The sequence below is a fragment of the Mirounga leonina genome, unplaced genomic scaffold (assembly GCF_011800145.1).
Source record: "Mirounga leonina isolate KUSES-001 unplaced genomic scaffold, KU_Mleo_1.0 Mir_151, whole genome shotgun sequence".
Classification (NCBI taxonomy): Eukaryota; Metazoa; Chordata; class Mammalia; order Carnivora; family Phocidae; genus Mirounga; species Mirounga leonina.
The window spans coordinates 100,493,126-100,507,599 of NW_023270377.1; the positions used below are offsets into that span (position 1 = coordinate 100,493,126).

The window sequence follows — 14,474 nt, forward strand, 5'->3', positions numbered from 1 at the left end:
CCTTTACAAATCTACTTGTGAACACATGCTTTCATTTCTGAGTATCTAAGAGTGGAATTGGTGGGTACATTAAGTATATCTTAAGTTTTTGTTGATACTGTCAAAATTGGCTTCCAAAAATGAATATCACTTTATAATCTCATCAATAATGCATCTGTGTTTCCACCTTAGTGGATATTGTGACTCTTTTAATAATGTTCTCATGTAATAAGATATATTCAATATGATTTGCAAGATGGAATATCTTTTTATATGTTTATTGGCCATGCATATTTCTTTTCTAGTGAATTGCTTACTCAGGTCCTTTGTGTTTTGCAACTTGGTCTATTTAAAAAAACAAAAAGCTATTTGGGCCATGAGGGAGTAATAGGGTCCAGAGTCATCCTCCTGGTGTAAACAACTGGAAAACAGGACAAAATATAGGAAACAACTTTTGCAATATTGGACAAAAGTTGAAGAAGACTATAATTCCTGAGAAAAGATAAATAAGTGAGATGAGCCATATGATAAGCTAGGTTTCCTTTGTCAAGGCAATTTATAAACTGATGCAGGAATATGGAGCCCAAACAAGACTGGTAATCTTGCTACCTAGGAGAGAGGTGTCAAAGTTTTGGGAAGCTGGGGCTGTTAGAAGGTATGGAGCAAAGTTTCAGAGAGTAGTAAACCAATAAATTTACATAGGAGTCACTTTGTGTCCTAGACTGAATAATCTTCAAATATGGTGAAACCCCGTGAGGCCAGACAAACTTCTAAGGAAAGATAATTACCAAGTTGTAGGATGAATATTTTCAGGGCTGGCCACGAGGATGAGAATAATTCAAGTTTCTTTCAGCTAGAGTGGGGAAACCTCTTTGAAAAGACAAGGTAGTCAGCCAAAACCCAAGAAAGGCCAAACTTTAGAAATGAGGCTAACCAAGCTGTAGGGTAAAAGCTACTCTAGACTCATTTAGAAGATTTTTGAAACAAGCTTCAGAATGATTAAACTAATTCACAAGTTACTTAACTGCCTAACAGATACTAAGTCCATTTATTTATTTTATTTTTTATTTTAGGTTTTATTTATTTTAGAGAGCCTGAGAGTGGGGGGAGGAGTAGACGAGGAGGGTTAGGGAGGGGGAAAGAATCTCAAGTAGATTCCTCAGTGCTGAGCATGGAGCCCCTCTTGGGCTTGATATCACAACTCCTAGATCTCCACCCCAGCCAAAACCCAAGCGTCAGAAGCTTAACTGACTGAGACCTGGGCACCCCCCAGATAAAATCTATTTTAAAAATACCATTCAAGGGGTGGCTTATTCAATTAAGCACCTGACTCTTGATTTTGGTTCAGGTCATGATCTCAGGGTTATGATCTCAGGGTTATGAGATGGAGCCCTACATCCAGCTCTGCGCTGAGTGTGGAGCTGCTTAAGATTCTCTCTCCCTCTCCCTCCCTTTCCTTCTGCTCCTATGCTCCCCCTCCTTCTCTAAAAAAAAATAATAAATACCATCCAAGAAAGTAAAAGTTACCATGGCCAGCAGCCAAAGAAAAACTATAGATAGGAAGAAGCAAGGAAATATGACCCAGTGGAGAAAAATCATTTAAGAGAAACAGATGCAGAAATGGCAAAGATGAGATGAGAAGAAAATGAAACACGTAGTAAGTAGGATTAATATGCCACGGATGTAGAGGACAACAGAGATAAGGAAAATATTTTTTTAAAAGAACCGAATGGGAGTAATGTTTTAGAAGATGGTGGACTAGGAAGTTCCAAGAATCTGTCCTTCCACTTACACAACTAATTAGCTTGCAGAGACTCTCTGGAGTAACTATTTTCGGAATTCTGGATCTAGTTGAAATATTTGCAGCATCCACAAGATTGCTGATGACAAGACTGGTAAGTTTTGGTGAGTTTCAGCCTTTCACATGGTAGCAACTACCATCCCCCATCCCTGCAGCAGGCAGGGATGGCTGCTGTGGTTCTGGTGTAGCTTGCTGGAGCCAGAGTGGGCAATAAGGACCTTGTCTTCCAAATATTGAGATTGTGGGTTCTGATTGAGGATTGCTGCGTTTGATCAGCAAGGGGCCGGGACAGAGGCTGGTATTGATTGTTCCAACCCCAGTGGGCTAAAGCTGTTTCTAAGGGATTAAAAAGAGTACTTGGTTCCCACTTGTGTTCATAGCAGCATTATTCACAATAGCCAAAGGTAGAAGCAGCCCAAGTGTCCATCAGTGGATTAATGGCTAAATAAGTGAGATAATACAGTATTTGTCTTTCTCTGTCTGACTTATTTCACATAGCATAATCCCTTCAAGCTCCATCCATCTTGTTGCAAATGGTAGAAGTTGCTCGTGTTTTTATGGCTGAATGATATTGCATTCTATATATAAACCATACCTTTTCTTTTTTAAGATTTATTTATTTGAGAGAGAAAGAGTGCACATGCGCACTTGAGGGAGTTGGGGGAGGAGCAGAGGGAAAGAATCTTCAAGCTGACTCCCCACTGAGCGCAGAGCCTGACATAGAGCTCCACCCCACCACCATGAGATCATGACCTGAGCCAAAACCAAGAGTTGGATGCTTAACCAACTGAGCCACCCAGGCGCCCCTATAGCATCCTTCTTTATTCATTCATCCACTGATGAATGCTTAGATTGTTTTCATGTCTTGGCTATTGTAAATAATGTTGCTATAAACATGGGGGGCAAATTTCTCTTTCTTACAAGGACACCAGTCATATTCATTTAGGGTCTGCTCAAGTGACCTCATCTTAACTTGATTTCATATGCAAAGACCAATTAAGGTCACATTCATAGGTATTAGGGATTGGAGCTACAACCTATCTTTTGTAGAACACAATCCAACCCATCGTCTGTTCTAATTACCTCATTTTATAGATGAGAAAACTGATGAGAAAAAAATGAATCCTTGTTCAAGTGAGTTACTGGCATTGATCTTTCTACTGTATGTCTTCTAATGCCTTTACAGGCCCTGATGTCGGGTCAGTAGTCACAGGTGTGGGGCAGTCAGTGAAAGACCTCCTTACTCAAAATGTACCCACTAATGAGCACTATCAACAAACTGCAAGCTTGTGGGTAATGCAGACTCTTGGGCTCTACCCTAGACTTAAACCTTTGAATAAGGTCTTCCAGTGACACATGCACATTAACTTTTAGAAATACTGAGCCTTGGCTCCTTCCTTTTTCTTCCCTTGACTCTCTCAGTGTCATCATAGTTTCACCATTAGGCAAATCTAATGGCAAAATGTTTTTATTTCCGCCTTTCTATTACCCAATACTATGAACTTGCCTGGAGCCATCCAAGGCTTTCTCAATTTTTCTCCTCATCATTATAAAGAAGACGCATAGGCCACCAGATCAGTAGATTCTGTTCCAAATAATGCTGGACAAAGTGATACCTGAAATATGGATTCATGGAACATGGAACAAGGTCTTTTTCCCTGAGTCTCCAGATGTAGGGAAAAGCCCGAGTACTTTGGAGAAAGAAGTGACTTGTCTTCAACTCACCCTTCTGTGTCCCTTCTCTGCATACCTCTCCCCCAGCCATCCCTCATTCTTTTAAGGTGTTCTTCAATTAGCCTGTATGGCTAACACTTTAGTGTGAATTTGTTTAAGATCTTATTCCCTCCAGGGACACTTGCAAAGAGAGAAAAGGTGGACTCTCAAACATGAGATTCTGGCTCAGGAAAGATTTAGCTAGGTAAAGGGAACTACCCAACCAAATGAAATTAGGCACAAGTGATGGCTCCATTTTGTAGCCCCTCATCTTCTATTTGCATCCCCAGGTACTTTTGTTCCTTAATCTGTGGTAATTACATTCTCTTATACGTCATGTTGTACACTTTTGAAAACACTTTCAGATAACTTGTTTTCTGTAACGCTCGTTACTCCCCTGCGAGGGAGGTAGTATCGTCTTTATCCAAACAGACTTGAAAATTGTTTTAGATGTTTTAGCTTCTAAAGTTTAGACTCTTTGCAGTCTGCTTACAACATTCTCTATCTTAGTGGTGTTTCCTGATGACTGGGTTTGTTTTTTGATTTATTTTATTTGTGTGCATTTTTTGAATAGGTAATGCTCTCTTAGATCGTGTCTGATAAATGAATTCTTTATGATACCCACTCCCCTGAGAGTATTTTCTTTTCTTTTCTTTTCTTTTTTTAAGATTTTATTTATTTATTTGGCAGAGAGAGACGCAGCGAGAGAGGGAACACAAGCAGCGGGAGTGGGAGAGGGAGAAGCAGGCTTCCCGCGGAGCAGGGAGCCCGAAACGGGGCTCGATCCTAGGACCCTGGGATCATGACCTGAGCTGAAGGCAGACGCTTAACGACTGAGCCACCCAGGCGCCCCGAAAGTATTTTCTTTTCAATAGAGAATTTTTGGAATGCAGGGGTCCTTCAGTCTCCAAGAGAAGTGAGTCTTACATTGGACTTCCCTCTGCTCAGAATACCTTGGCATGAGTGACCCCACCAGTGTGGACCGATTCAGAAAAAAACGATTTAGGGAGTTCTTTACTTTTTTGGAAATCAGCACAAGAGAAGGAGATTTTGCAGGCTTGGGACAATCGTCCTTGATTATTTAAGGAGTTCTAATGTGAAAGAGGAATTATGTTTCTCTTTGTGGGCAGAGGCAGATTTACGATGAAGATAATTAGGTTTAAGCTTTAGGTCTCCAGATTTGTGTGGGCCCCAAGCCCCTGTACCTAATATTGAACCCTTAAATTTGTGTTATTTCACTTAAGAGCCCTCTCTCGATTGTATGAATTTTAGAACCCACAGAATTGGATCTATCTCTTTTTGTATGACTCCAGAGAGCAAACCAGGACCTTAGATAGAAAGGAAAATCTAGAGTGAGGATGTTCTGTTAAAACCGCCAATTACTTCACTGGCAAAAATTCGGGAATAGCGGAGAATTGCAATTCAGGACATGGAAGTTATGGCAAAACCGTAGGCAAGTCCAGTAAACCAAGGAGAGGATGGCTCTTTTATACAGGAGAGTGGGAAGTTGAGAGGGCTGTTGAAGACGAAACGTCCATTGAAGTAAACTGGGAGTTCCAAGCATAAGGGCTTTTCGTTGGTTGAGTTGTGACGGTCTCTCATTGGCTGGGGAGGAGAAAAACCTTTCTACTTCCCACTGGGATAGTAAAGTAGAAGCTAAACCAGCATAAGGTATGTCTTTTCCTGTTGGGTCTGAGTGGAACAGTGTGAGAGCTCCCCCTGCTGGCCTCTCCACTCCATTCTAAACAGTTTCCTCTTGTTACACCTCTTGGCTCAATAAAGGAAAATCTTTCCATGGGTTAGGACTATTCCACCAAAAAGTGGGTTATTGTGGTAGGCACCCTCTATAGCCCACCCATAGTCATTCTTCCTTGAAACACCCCCTTTTCCTGCTAATAAAACTTGGATTTGTTCAAGAAGTTAATGGAGAGCCCAGATTGGAGAGCAGGCCTTTCCCCAAACCCCAAGAGTGAATTAGGATTGGTGTAAAGATGTCATGGTGTTCCCTTACCCTATGGTCAGTAAGTATCCAAGTCTGGGCAGCTAATCTAGTTCTGACTGATGACACAGTGGGTGGTGGGACTTCATTCCCTGAACTAAAATACAAGTCTTCATGAAGGTCTTTCCCCCTTTCCCTTTCATTCGTGGAAGTCAGAAGAGTTGGAGATACTGTAGCCCTTCTGTGGCCAGAGCATAAAAACCAGACTCAACATGCTAAGGATGGCAGAAGAGAAAAAGCAAAAGTGTTTAGGATCCTTATAACATTGTTGAGGACCTGAACCAGTATTAGGCAGCCATTTACCTCTAGATTATTTATGTGAAAAACATTAAATCCTTATTTGCTTAAGTACAGTTAATTGTATTGTGTATTACCTGCAGCCCAAAGCATTTTTATTTAATTCAGTTGTGTTCAAGGAGAAGAACTTCTCTGTCTCTGGTGGGAGCCAACTAGGGGACCAAATTGCCACAAAATAGGGATATTGCAGAGGGTATTTATGTCTTGAAGGGGAAGATTTGGGGAGGGGACAAACTGTTATTAAGAATAATCTTACATGATTAAAGCATGAACAACTTCCCATGACTTAAGTCCTTAGGTTCCATTCTTCTTCCCCAAGTCTTCATATTTCCTTCAGCCTAGAACCATCTTTCTCACCTATTTCTCTCCCCTCATCCACAGCCTCCCTCATCCCCACCCTTGACAGGAGGTAGAGATAAAGATTGAGCAGAAGGGGACAAGAGGACACTTTCTCCAGTTGGTGAGCTATACAACAGTCTAGGACAATGAGGTAGGTTTAGAAGTCTTGACAGAAAATGCTATTGATCAGTAAACAGATAAATTACAATACAGCTTTCAAATGTGTAGATGCTGGGTAATAAATAGTTGGAGGGAGACAGCCCTGATAGACTGAGGGGATGGCACTCAAGACTGTAGTTTTCAGGGGCGCCTGGGTGGCTCAGTTGGTTAAGCGGCTACCTTTGGCCCAGGTCATGATCCCAGGGTCCTGGGATCGAGCCCCATGTCTGGCTCCCTGAGCAGGGAGCCTGCTTCTCCCTCTCCTTCTGCCCCTCCCCCTGCTTGTGCGCGTGCTCTCTCTTTCTCTCTCTCTCAAATAAATAAATAAAATCTTAAAAAAAAAAAGACTGTAGTTTTCAAACTGGGGTAATCAGTCCCCTGGGGGATACATGAAGACTTTCCAAGAAGTATATAGCCCAGACAGTATTTTTTTAAAAAGAACTTTTTATTATGCAAAAAATTTAAACCTATACATAAAATAGAATAGTTCAATGTACCTATGTACCCAGCTTCAAACTATGGCCCTTTCTTGTTTCATCTATAAATCCATAGCTTCCTTCCCTCCTATATCATAATCATCACCATTGCTTTTTATTGAGATACAGATGCAAAGATGACCCTCAACAATTCCTCCCATCCCTGTACTCCCATGCTGCCTCTCCCATGAGAGGAAATAAAAATGCCCTCCAATTAGATTGTAATGATGGTTGCACAGCTTTGTGAATATACTAAACACCACTGAAGTGTACACTTTAAATGGGTGAATTGTATCATATGTGACGTATCTCAATGAAATTATTTTTAAAAAGTAGGGAAAGGAAATTTATTTAAAAGAGAAAAAAAATGAGGTGGATCTTATTGAAACTGGCCTGGCCTTGTGACTTGCTTTGACCATAATAGGCAACAGAAGTGACATGGTGTGACTTCTGGGCATTTCCCTTAATAGGCTTCCGGGCTTGAGCCACCCCAACTACCCTGCTAGAGAAAGAGCACCAGTCAGAACTCAGCTGTTCATTTCAGCCGTCCCAGCTTAAATGCCACAGAGATGCATGAGGCCATTTTGGTAACTCCAACTCCCGTTGAGCTGCCCCAGCCAACACCATGTGGAGCAGAGACCAGCTGTCCCTGCCAAGCCCAACTATTAATTCTTGGGATGGTGGAGGACTGGCAGTGCTAAATCTCCAGAAGGGGCTGAGTATTTGCCTATTCTCATCTCAGCCAGCAGGGACTTCATGCACTTCACACCCTCACAGCTGCCAGTGATTCTCTGACTTCCTCAGACGGGGAGGCAGGCTCATAAGGCCCTTCACCTCACAGCTCTCTCTCCCTGGCTTGTCACCTTCCACAGCTCTATTTATTCACCTTTAGGCATGCTGGCTTTCCTTGAGCAGACCAAGCACCCACCCAACGGGGCCTTTGGAGTTAACCTCTGCTCTTCCCCCAGGGGTCCACGGAACCACTCCTTCACCTCCTTTCCATTTTCACTCAAAGGTCACCTTATTGAGGCCTTCCTTCTTACCTAGCTAGTCTATCTAAAATGACAACTTCTTATTCCCTATCTCTGTCCCCTGCTTTGATTTTTCTCTATCATTTAGCACTGCCTAACATAGCATTTGATTTTACTTATTTATCTCATTTATTTTCTGTCTCCCCAGCTAGTACTTAACCTGCATGAGGGATTTTTGTCTGTCTTGATTATTTGCTGTATCTCCAGTGTCTAGAAAACAGCCTGGCCCATAATAGGCAATTTCACAAATTATCTGTGGAAAGAACGGATGAAATGTTCCCTGGTCACAGAGGATCTCCTTGACCACTCTATGTTAAACAGAAATCTATTTCCCGTTCCCTTTTTTTTCTTCATGATACCACTATTTGATATGTATTTGTTACCGTCTTTCTCACTACAATGAAAGTTCCTCTAACAATGGGGCACTAAAGATTGCTGAGTGAATTAATTTCTCGAACAAATGGATAAATGAATCTAGCAGCACCTGATGCTGGGCTCAGACAGCGCTAAGCTACCTTTGGGATGGGACTAATTTGGGGGCTCTCCGCGGGCGTGCACCCCCTCCCAAGGAGGAGTCTTATAAACAGGGCTGGATTGCGGCAGCGCCCCTTTAAACCAGCCCGGGACGCCGGGCCGCGAGCACTGGTGGCAGATTCGGCAGGGCCTGGCATCGCCGGTTTAACCCGAGTCTCACCCAGTCCGGCGATTTCCGGGGCGGTGTCATTGCCCATTTAAGAGCAGAGCGCCCCGCCCCCCGGAGGGCGGAGCCTAGAAGGGGCTTTAAGGGGCGGGCCGGCGGACGGCTAGGGTCCTTCAGAGGATTAGCGCAGGGTGGGCGCGCGCCTCAGGCCGCCATTTCTTGGCGTCTCCAGAGGAGTCGCCCCCTGTTCAGTCGCTCTCGGGACCTCTACCCCCGCGTCGCCGGCTCTCCGCGTCGCCTTAGCCACCGCGCCTCCGTCCCCAGCCCAGGTAAGCGCGAGGCCCGTGGCCCCGGCCGCACTGCCCAAGTACCGGGCTCGGTCCACGCCCCGCTTCCCCTCACCGCTCCGGGGACCCCTTCTGGCTGGCGTCGGGGCTCTGTTCTCCCGGCCTCGCCCAGGGACGCTCCGGCTCCCGCTGCTTCCCCGGCCCGCCGGCAAAATATTAAACCTGCCGGGAGGGGAGGGGCGGCGGCGGCCAATGGGGCCGGGCCGCTGAGTTTCGGGCGATACTGGGCGGCGCGGCCGGAGCGGGGAGCCGGGGGTGAGGCGGGTTAATGTTTGTCGGCCCGACCCCTGCCCGTTCGTGGCCATGACTCCCTCCCGAGCAGCCGGGGGTCGCCCTTCACTAAGAGGTCTCGGCTCAGCTGTCTGGTTGGCGAGGGGGATGTGGCAGGTCAAGGGATAAAACCCACCGTGGTTCGTGTCACGGTCTTAAAACAAAAACCCGAGTGGACTTTTGTGGTTGGTTCGCGTTGGACTGAAACTTCAGCCACTTGGAAATTGTGAGAGGCAGGTGGGTTCCCAGCAATGGCGGGATCCAAAGGATCCTCCCCCGCCCCCACCCGTGACTCTGGGCGTGTTAAGGTTGGGGTTTTTCGGTGTGTAAACATTAATTGTACCTGTCACTATCGTTATGGTTACTAAATCTCATGAGTTTTAGCTAAAAGCGAGAAGACCCAGGTCTTTTGAACCTTTTGACAACATTTTAAATTGATATCAGGAGTATTTTTTTTAAGAATTAGGGGGGAAATTACCCATAACTCCATTTCTGACATTGCTAAAACATTGCTGAACCCTACTTAACATAGTGGATTATTAGTACGCGTAAGCTAGTTTGCAGGGTTTTCTTTTTATAGGTAAGCTTCATTAGAAAATCATATGTATTACTTCTGTTGAGTTACTCTACTGCGGACGTTTTCTGTGTTGGGATTAATGAGGCCAAAGATATTAATATCTATGGCACTTACTGTATATTGGTATATTGCTTTATGAAAAAGCATTTGCCTACCAAAGAATGTGAACACCTGTTACATACGAGAGTATACACATTTCATGACAAACTTGAGTTTTAGATACATACTTAAAAAAAACCTTCAGTTAATCTAGGTAGTAAATGGATTATTTCAGTTTGCATTTTTATGATTGTAAAGAATACCTTTCTTTATAGAGAAAAATGAGAAATCACAGATTAAAAACGCATTAAAAGATAAAAAAAAAAAAACAGGGCACCTGGGTGGCTCACCCAGTTGATTAAGCGACTGCCTTCGGCTCAGGTCATGATCCCGGAGTCCCGGGATCGAGTCCCGCATCGGGCTCCCTGCTCAGCGGGGAATCTGCTTCTCCCTCTAACCCTACCCCCTCTGTGCTCTCTCTCACTCACTCTCGCTCTCAAATAAATAAAATAAAATCTTTAAAAAACAAAACAAAAAAACCATGTACACCTACTCTCTGAGAATTCCACTGCATCATTTTAGTGTCAGACAAGTTCTTTATTGAGTGCCTAATATGCTGATTGCCGTGCTAGCTGGGTCATCTTGCTGAATGAGTCAGACCAGATCCTTGAGTCTTAGTGGGGAAGTACCCAGTAAAAAAAATAATTAAACAATTGGATATTTAATTACAGTTTTGGTAAATGTTATAAAAAAGAGTCTAAGGGTACTAAAAGGAGCACCTAATTTAGATTAAGGAGCAGGGAATGCTTTTCTGAGGTGAAGTGGAAAGAGAGCATTCCAGAAAGATGGAACACCCCCCCCCCCCCCCCAAAAGGTCCACAGTTAAAAAGATAGTTGGTTTGAGCAGAAGGGATACTAGAGCAGAGTGAACAGCTGGGAGTGGTTTGCCTGAAGGGTCTGCCAGGTAGGAGGAGTTGGATCCAGAGCAAGACCATTAAAGATTTTTTAACTGGGATCAGATTTGTGGTTGCTAAAAATCCACTGCTGTAGCATTTAGAATGAAAGTGGTAGTGAGGGATGGAGAAAGAGTGAATATGGGAAAACTTTTTTTCTTTTAACAATTTTTTTTTTAAGTAGGCTCCAACATGGAGCCTAACGCAGGGCTTAAACTCATGACTCTGAGATCAAGACCTGAGCTGAAATCAAGAGTTGGATGCTCAACTGACTGAGCCATCCAGGTGTCACTTAATAATTTTTAAAAACTCCTTTGGCACATTCATATATTCTTACTAAAGAGGACTTAAGTACCTCCACATGACCCTCTCCAGAGATAACCTCACTTAACAGCTTGCATGTCTTAGTCGGCCTTCCGCTCAGGTCATGATCTCAGGGTCCTGGGATTGAGCCCTACAGAGCCCCACATCGGGCTCCCTGCTCAGCGGGGAGTCTGCTTCTCCCTCTCCCTCTGCCTCCTCCTCCGCTCATGCTCTGTTTCTGCCTCTCAATCTTAAAAAAACAACAACAATAGTTTGCATGTCTTAGTCGTTTTGTGTATACGAGGGATAAAACTTACCACTTTTCTCTGATTTCATTTTTTACTTAGAAATTTTGTCGGTGTCTAAGTCAATTGTATTTAAAAAAGAGCTGTGTTGTATACCATTTGATGTACCATAATTTGTTTAACTACTTGCATGTTGATGGATATATTTAAAATTTAAAATTATGCCCTGAAAATCCTTACTTCTACAACTTGGATCACATCCTATTTCTTAGGATATCCTACCAAAAATATAATTGCTGAGTGAAAGTGTAGGCACATGAACATTTTTGATAGTGTGGTTAAATCCTCCAAAGAGGACAGTGTAGGGTGATTGTTTTTCCCATATCCTTTCAGTGGTAGAATTCTCGCCTGCCCATATCCTTTTCAACATTGGCTTTCTTGAGTCTTAAATGACCGTATCTTTTTTTGTTTGTTTGTTTAAAGATTTTTAAAATTTTTATTTATTTGACAGAGAGAGAGACAGTGAGATAGGGAACACAATCGGGGGAGTGGGAGAGGGAGAAGCAGGCTTCCCGCCAAGCAGGGATCCCGCTATGGGGCTTGATCCCAGAACCCTGGGATCATGACCTGAACCGAAGGCAGATGCTTAATGACTAAGCCACCCAGGTGCCCGATAGTATCTTATTTTTTTAATTTAGATTTCCTTTGTTATTGTTGAGGTCAAACATTATTTTGTACATATTTTCATTTCATACTCTCTTTTAGAACTTGTTTCTTCATATCTTGCCCTTTTTTTCTGTTGCATTATCTTAATGGTTTGTGATAGTTCTTTATTAAACTGCATATTAATCCTTTAAAAAATTTTAAAAGCTCTTTAATATATTGTCTCCTTCTAGTACTTTATCATTTCTTTGATTAAATTCTTAGTCCATCTGAAATTTATTTTCATGTAAGTTGCTTTTATATTCTGTAAAAAGAAGTTGTTTGTGGCATTGGGTTTTATGGTTCAAAATACATAGTTATTAAATTTTTTTTTTTTTTTTTTAAGATTTTATTTATTTGACAGAGAAACAACGAGAGCAGGAACACAAGCAGGGAGAGTGGGAGAGGGAGAAACAGGCCTCCCGCCGAGCAGGGAGCCTGATGTGGTGCTCTATCCCGACCTGAGCTGAAAGCAGACGCTTAAGGACTGAGCCACCCAGGCGCCCCCATAGTTATTAAATCTTAAAGAAGCTTTGTTTTTTCTTAAGCAGGTTAACTCTACTTGCGTAATGAATTTTTATTTTCAAGGTACAAGATAAGGTGAAAGTCAGAAAACTTGTTTTATAGTTCATTTGCTTCCTAGGAATCACAGTTGTAGTGCATTTTGAACATGATTTTCCCTTAGAAAAACTTTTATTTTGGAAAAATTCAAGTAGTCAGAAGAGTATAATGAACCCCCATGTACCCATCATGCTCCAACAATGGCCATTTATCTGGGCAATTTGTTTAGTTTCTATCCCCACTTTACTTTAATACCACTATTTTATCTAAAAGAAAAATGGCAGTAATTCCTTGGTTATCATAAACAATCCAGTCAGTGTTCAAATGTGTGCCAAATTTATGTCCTTAGGAAGTTCAAATGAGAACTGTCATGGCTTTGCTAGCTTACCTAATTACATAGCAATATGCATACTTGTAAAATGAGGATATAATCCTCAATTTATAGCAATTGAATTTTTTATTACGTTGATATTATTCCAGTATTTCAGCTTTTATTTTCATCATGTTTATAAATGCATCTAATTTAAATTTTATTATTATTTTTATTATCTTTTCTTTTTTGATCGAGATTGAGAGAGAGAGAGAGAGAAAGAAAACAAGTGAGCAGGGTGAGAGGGAGAGAAACTCCTAAGCGGGCTCCACAGTGCAGAGCTGATGTGGGTCTCAGTCTCAGGATCTCAAGATCATGACCTGAGCTGTAATCAAGATCATGACCTGAGCTGTAATCAAGAGTCGGAAGCTTAACCAACTGAGCCACCCAGGCACCCCACTGTCTGGTTATACAAGACTTCTTATAAATTATACGTGTAACAACAAATGTGTGACTTTTTTTTTTTTTTTTAAGATTTTATCTATTTAGAGAGAGAGAGAGAGAGCATGAGCGGGAGGGGTAGAGGGAGAAAGAGAATCCCAAGCAGACTCTGCACTGAGCGCAGAGCAACACAGGGCTCAATCTCAGGACCCCAAGATCTGAGCTGAAACCAATAGTCAGACGCTCAAACGACTGCACCTCCCTGGCGCCCCAACAAATATGTGACTTTAAAATTTCCTATATTTTGAAATAATATTAGACTTATGTGGAAGTTACAGTAGTAGAGTTCCCATATACCTTTGACTTAGCTTCCCCCAATGATAATATCAGACAACTTAAAAAAAAATTTGAATTAGGATCTAATGTAGGTGCATTGTGATTGATGGATATGTATTTTAAGTCTGTTTTAATCTGTAGTTTTCTTTGCATTTCTTTTTCCCCCTTGCAATTTGTCAAGTAAGCTGAAGTAAGTTTTTAAAAAAACAAATTTATCATGTATGTTTTGTGCTTGTATTTTCATTCAGACTCTTTTTAGCTATGATCTTTGATGATTTATCTCTAAAATACAAGTTTTACATGAATTGTTCTGCGGTGAGATAGAGAGACCAAGATTTGGAATCAGAAAAATCAGAGTTTGATTTTTTTTTTAATTTTTTTTTTTAATGTCTTCATTATTTACTAAATCATGGACCTGGCCAGTGGTTTCATTTATCGGACCCTTAGTTTACTCATCAAAATAAAACAGTATTTTGGGGAGTTTTTCTGTGAAGCAAGTAAGATTATTTACTTACCATTTGTTGTACTTAATGATGAAATGTTCTGGGTGGTTGGCTATTCAAAATAGGAATTATGTCTTCAGGAGCTTAAGATAAATGAGACAGACATGTAAATAAATAATTAAAATCTGATTAGTGAAACAGTAAAAATATATTTTCAAGTTTCAGTGGAAGTGTGATGATGGAAGTGACTAACTCTGGTTATCAGAGAACGTTTCTCAGGGGAGATACAGGTAGAGTTGAGTTAAATAGATAGGGAGTCTGACACATGGACTTTCCACATCTGGTGTAACAAGTACCTTTCTTAGGCAGCTGAAATGAGAATGGATAGCAAAGTGCAAAAGGAGCAATGTCTGAAGAGAAACCTGAAAAGAAAGAGACTGCAGCCAGATGTTATATATGAGTGCTTTGTAAACTGAAAAGGGATCTAAAATTTTATTTTCTTGGGATTTAAGT

The 14,474-nt window shown here is 41.9% G+C and overlaps 1 protein-coding gene across 3 annotated transcripts in view; it reads left to right on the forward strand.

The window, feature by feature from the left end:
- Positions 1-6,190: 6,190 nt before the first annotated feature.
- EPB41L5 (erythrocyte membrane protein band 4.1 like 5) overlaps positions 6,191-14,474 on the forward strand; it is a 143,020-nt gene continuing 134,736 nt past the window's right edge. Inside the window, exon 1 of one of the 3 annotated variants that reach the window (XM_035008198.1) lies at positions 6,191-6,279. The gene's annotated coding sequence lies outside the window, so the exon portion shown is untranslated. Of the gene's footprint in view, positions 6,280-8,566; positions 8,764-9,074; positions 9,289-14,474 lie in introns of those variants that run through there. The other 2 variants (XM_035008197.1, XM_035008199.1) reach the window with 2 other exon arrangements.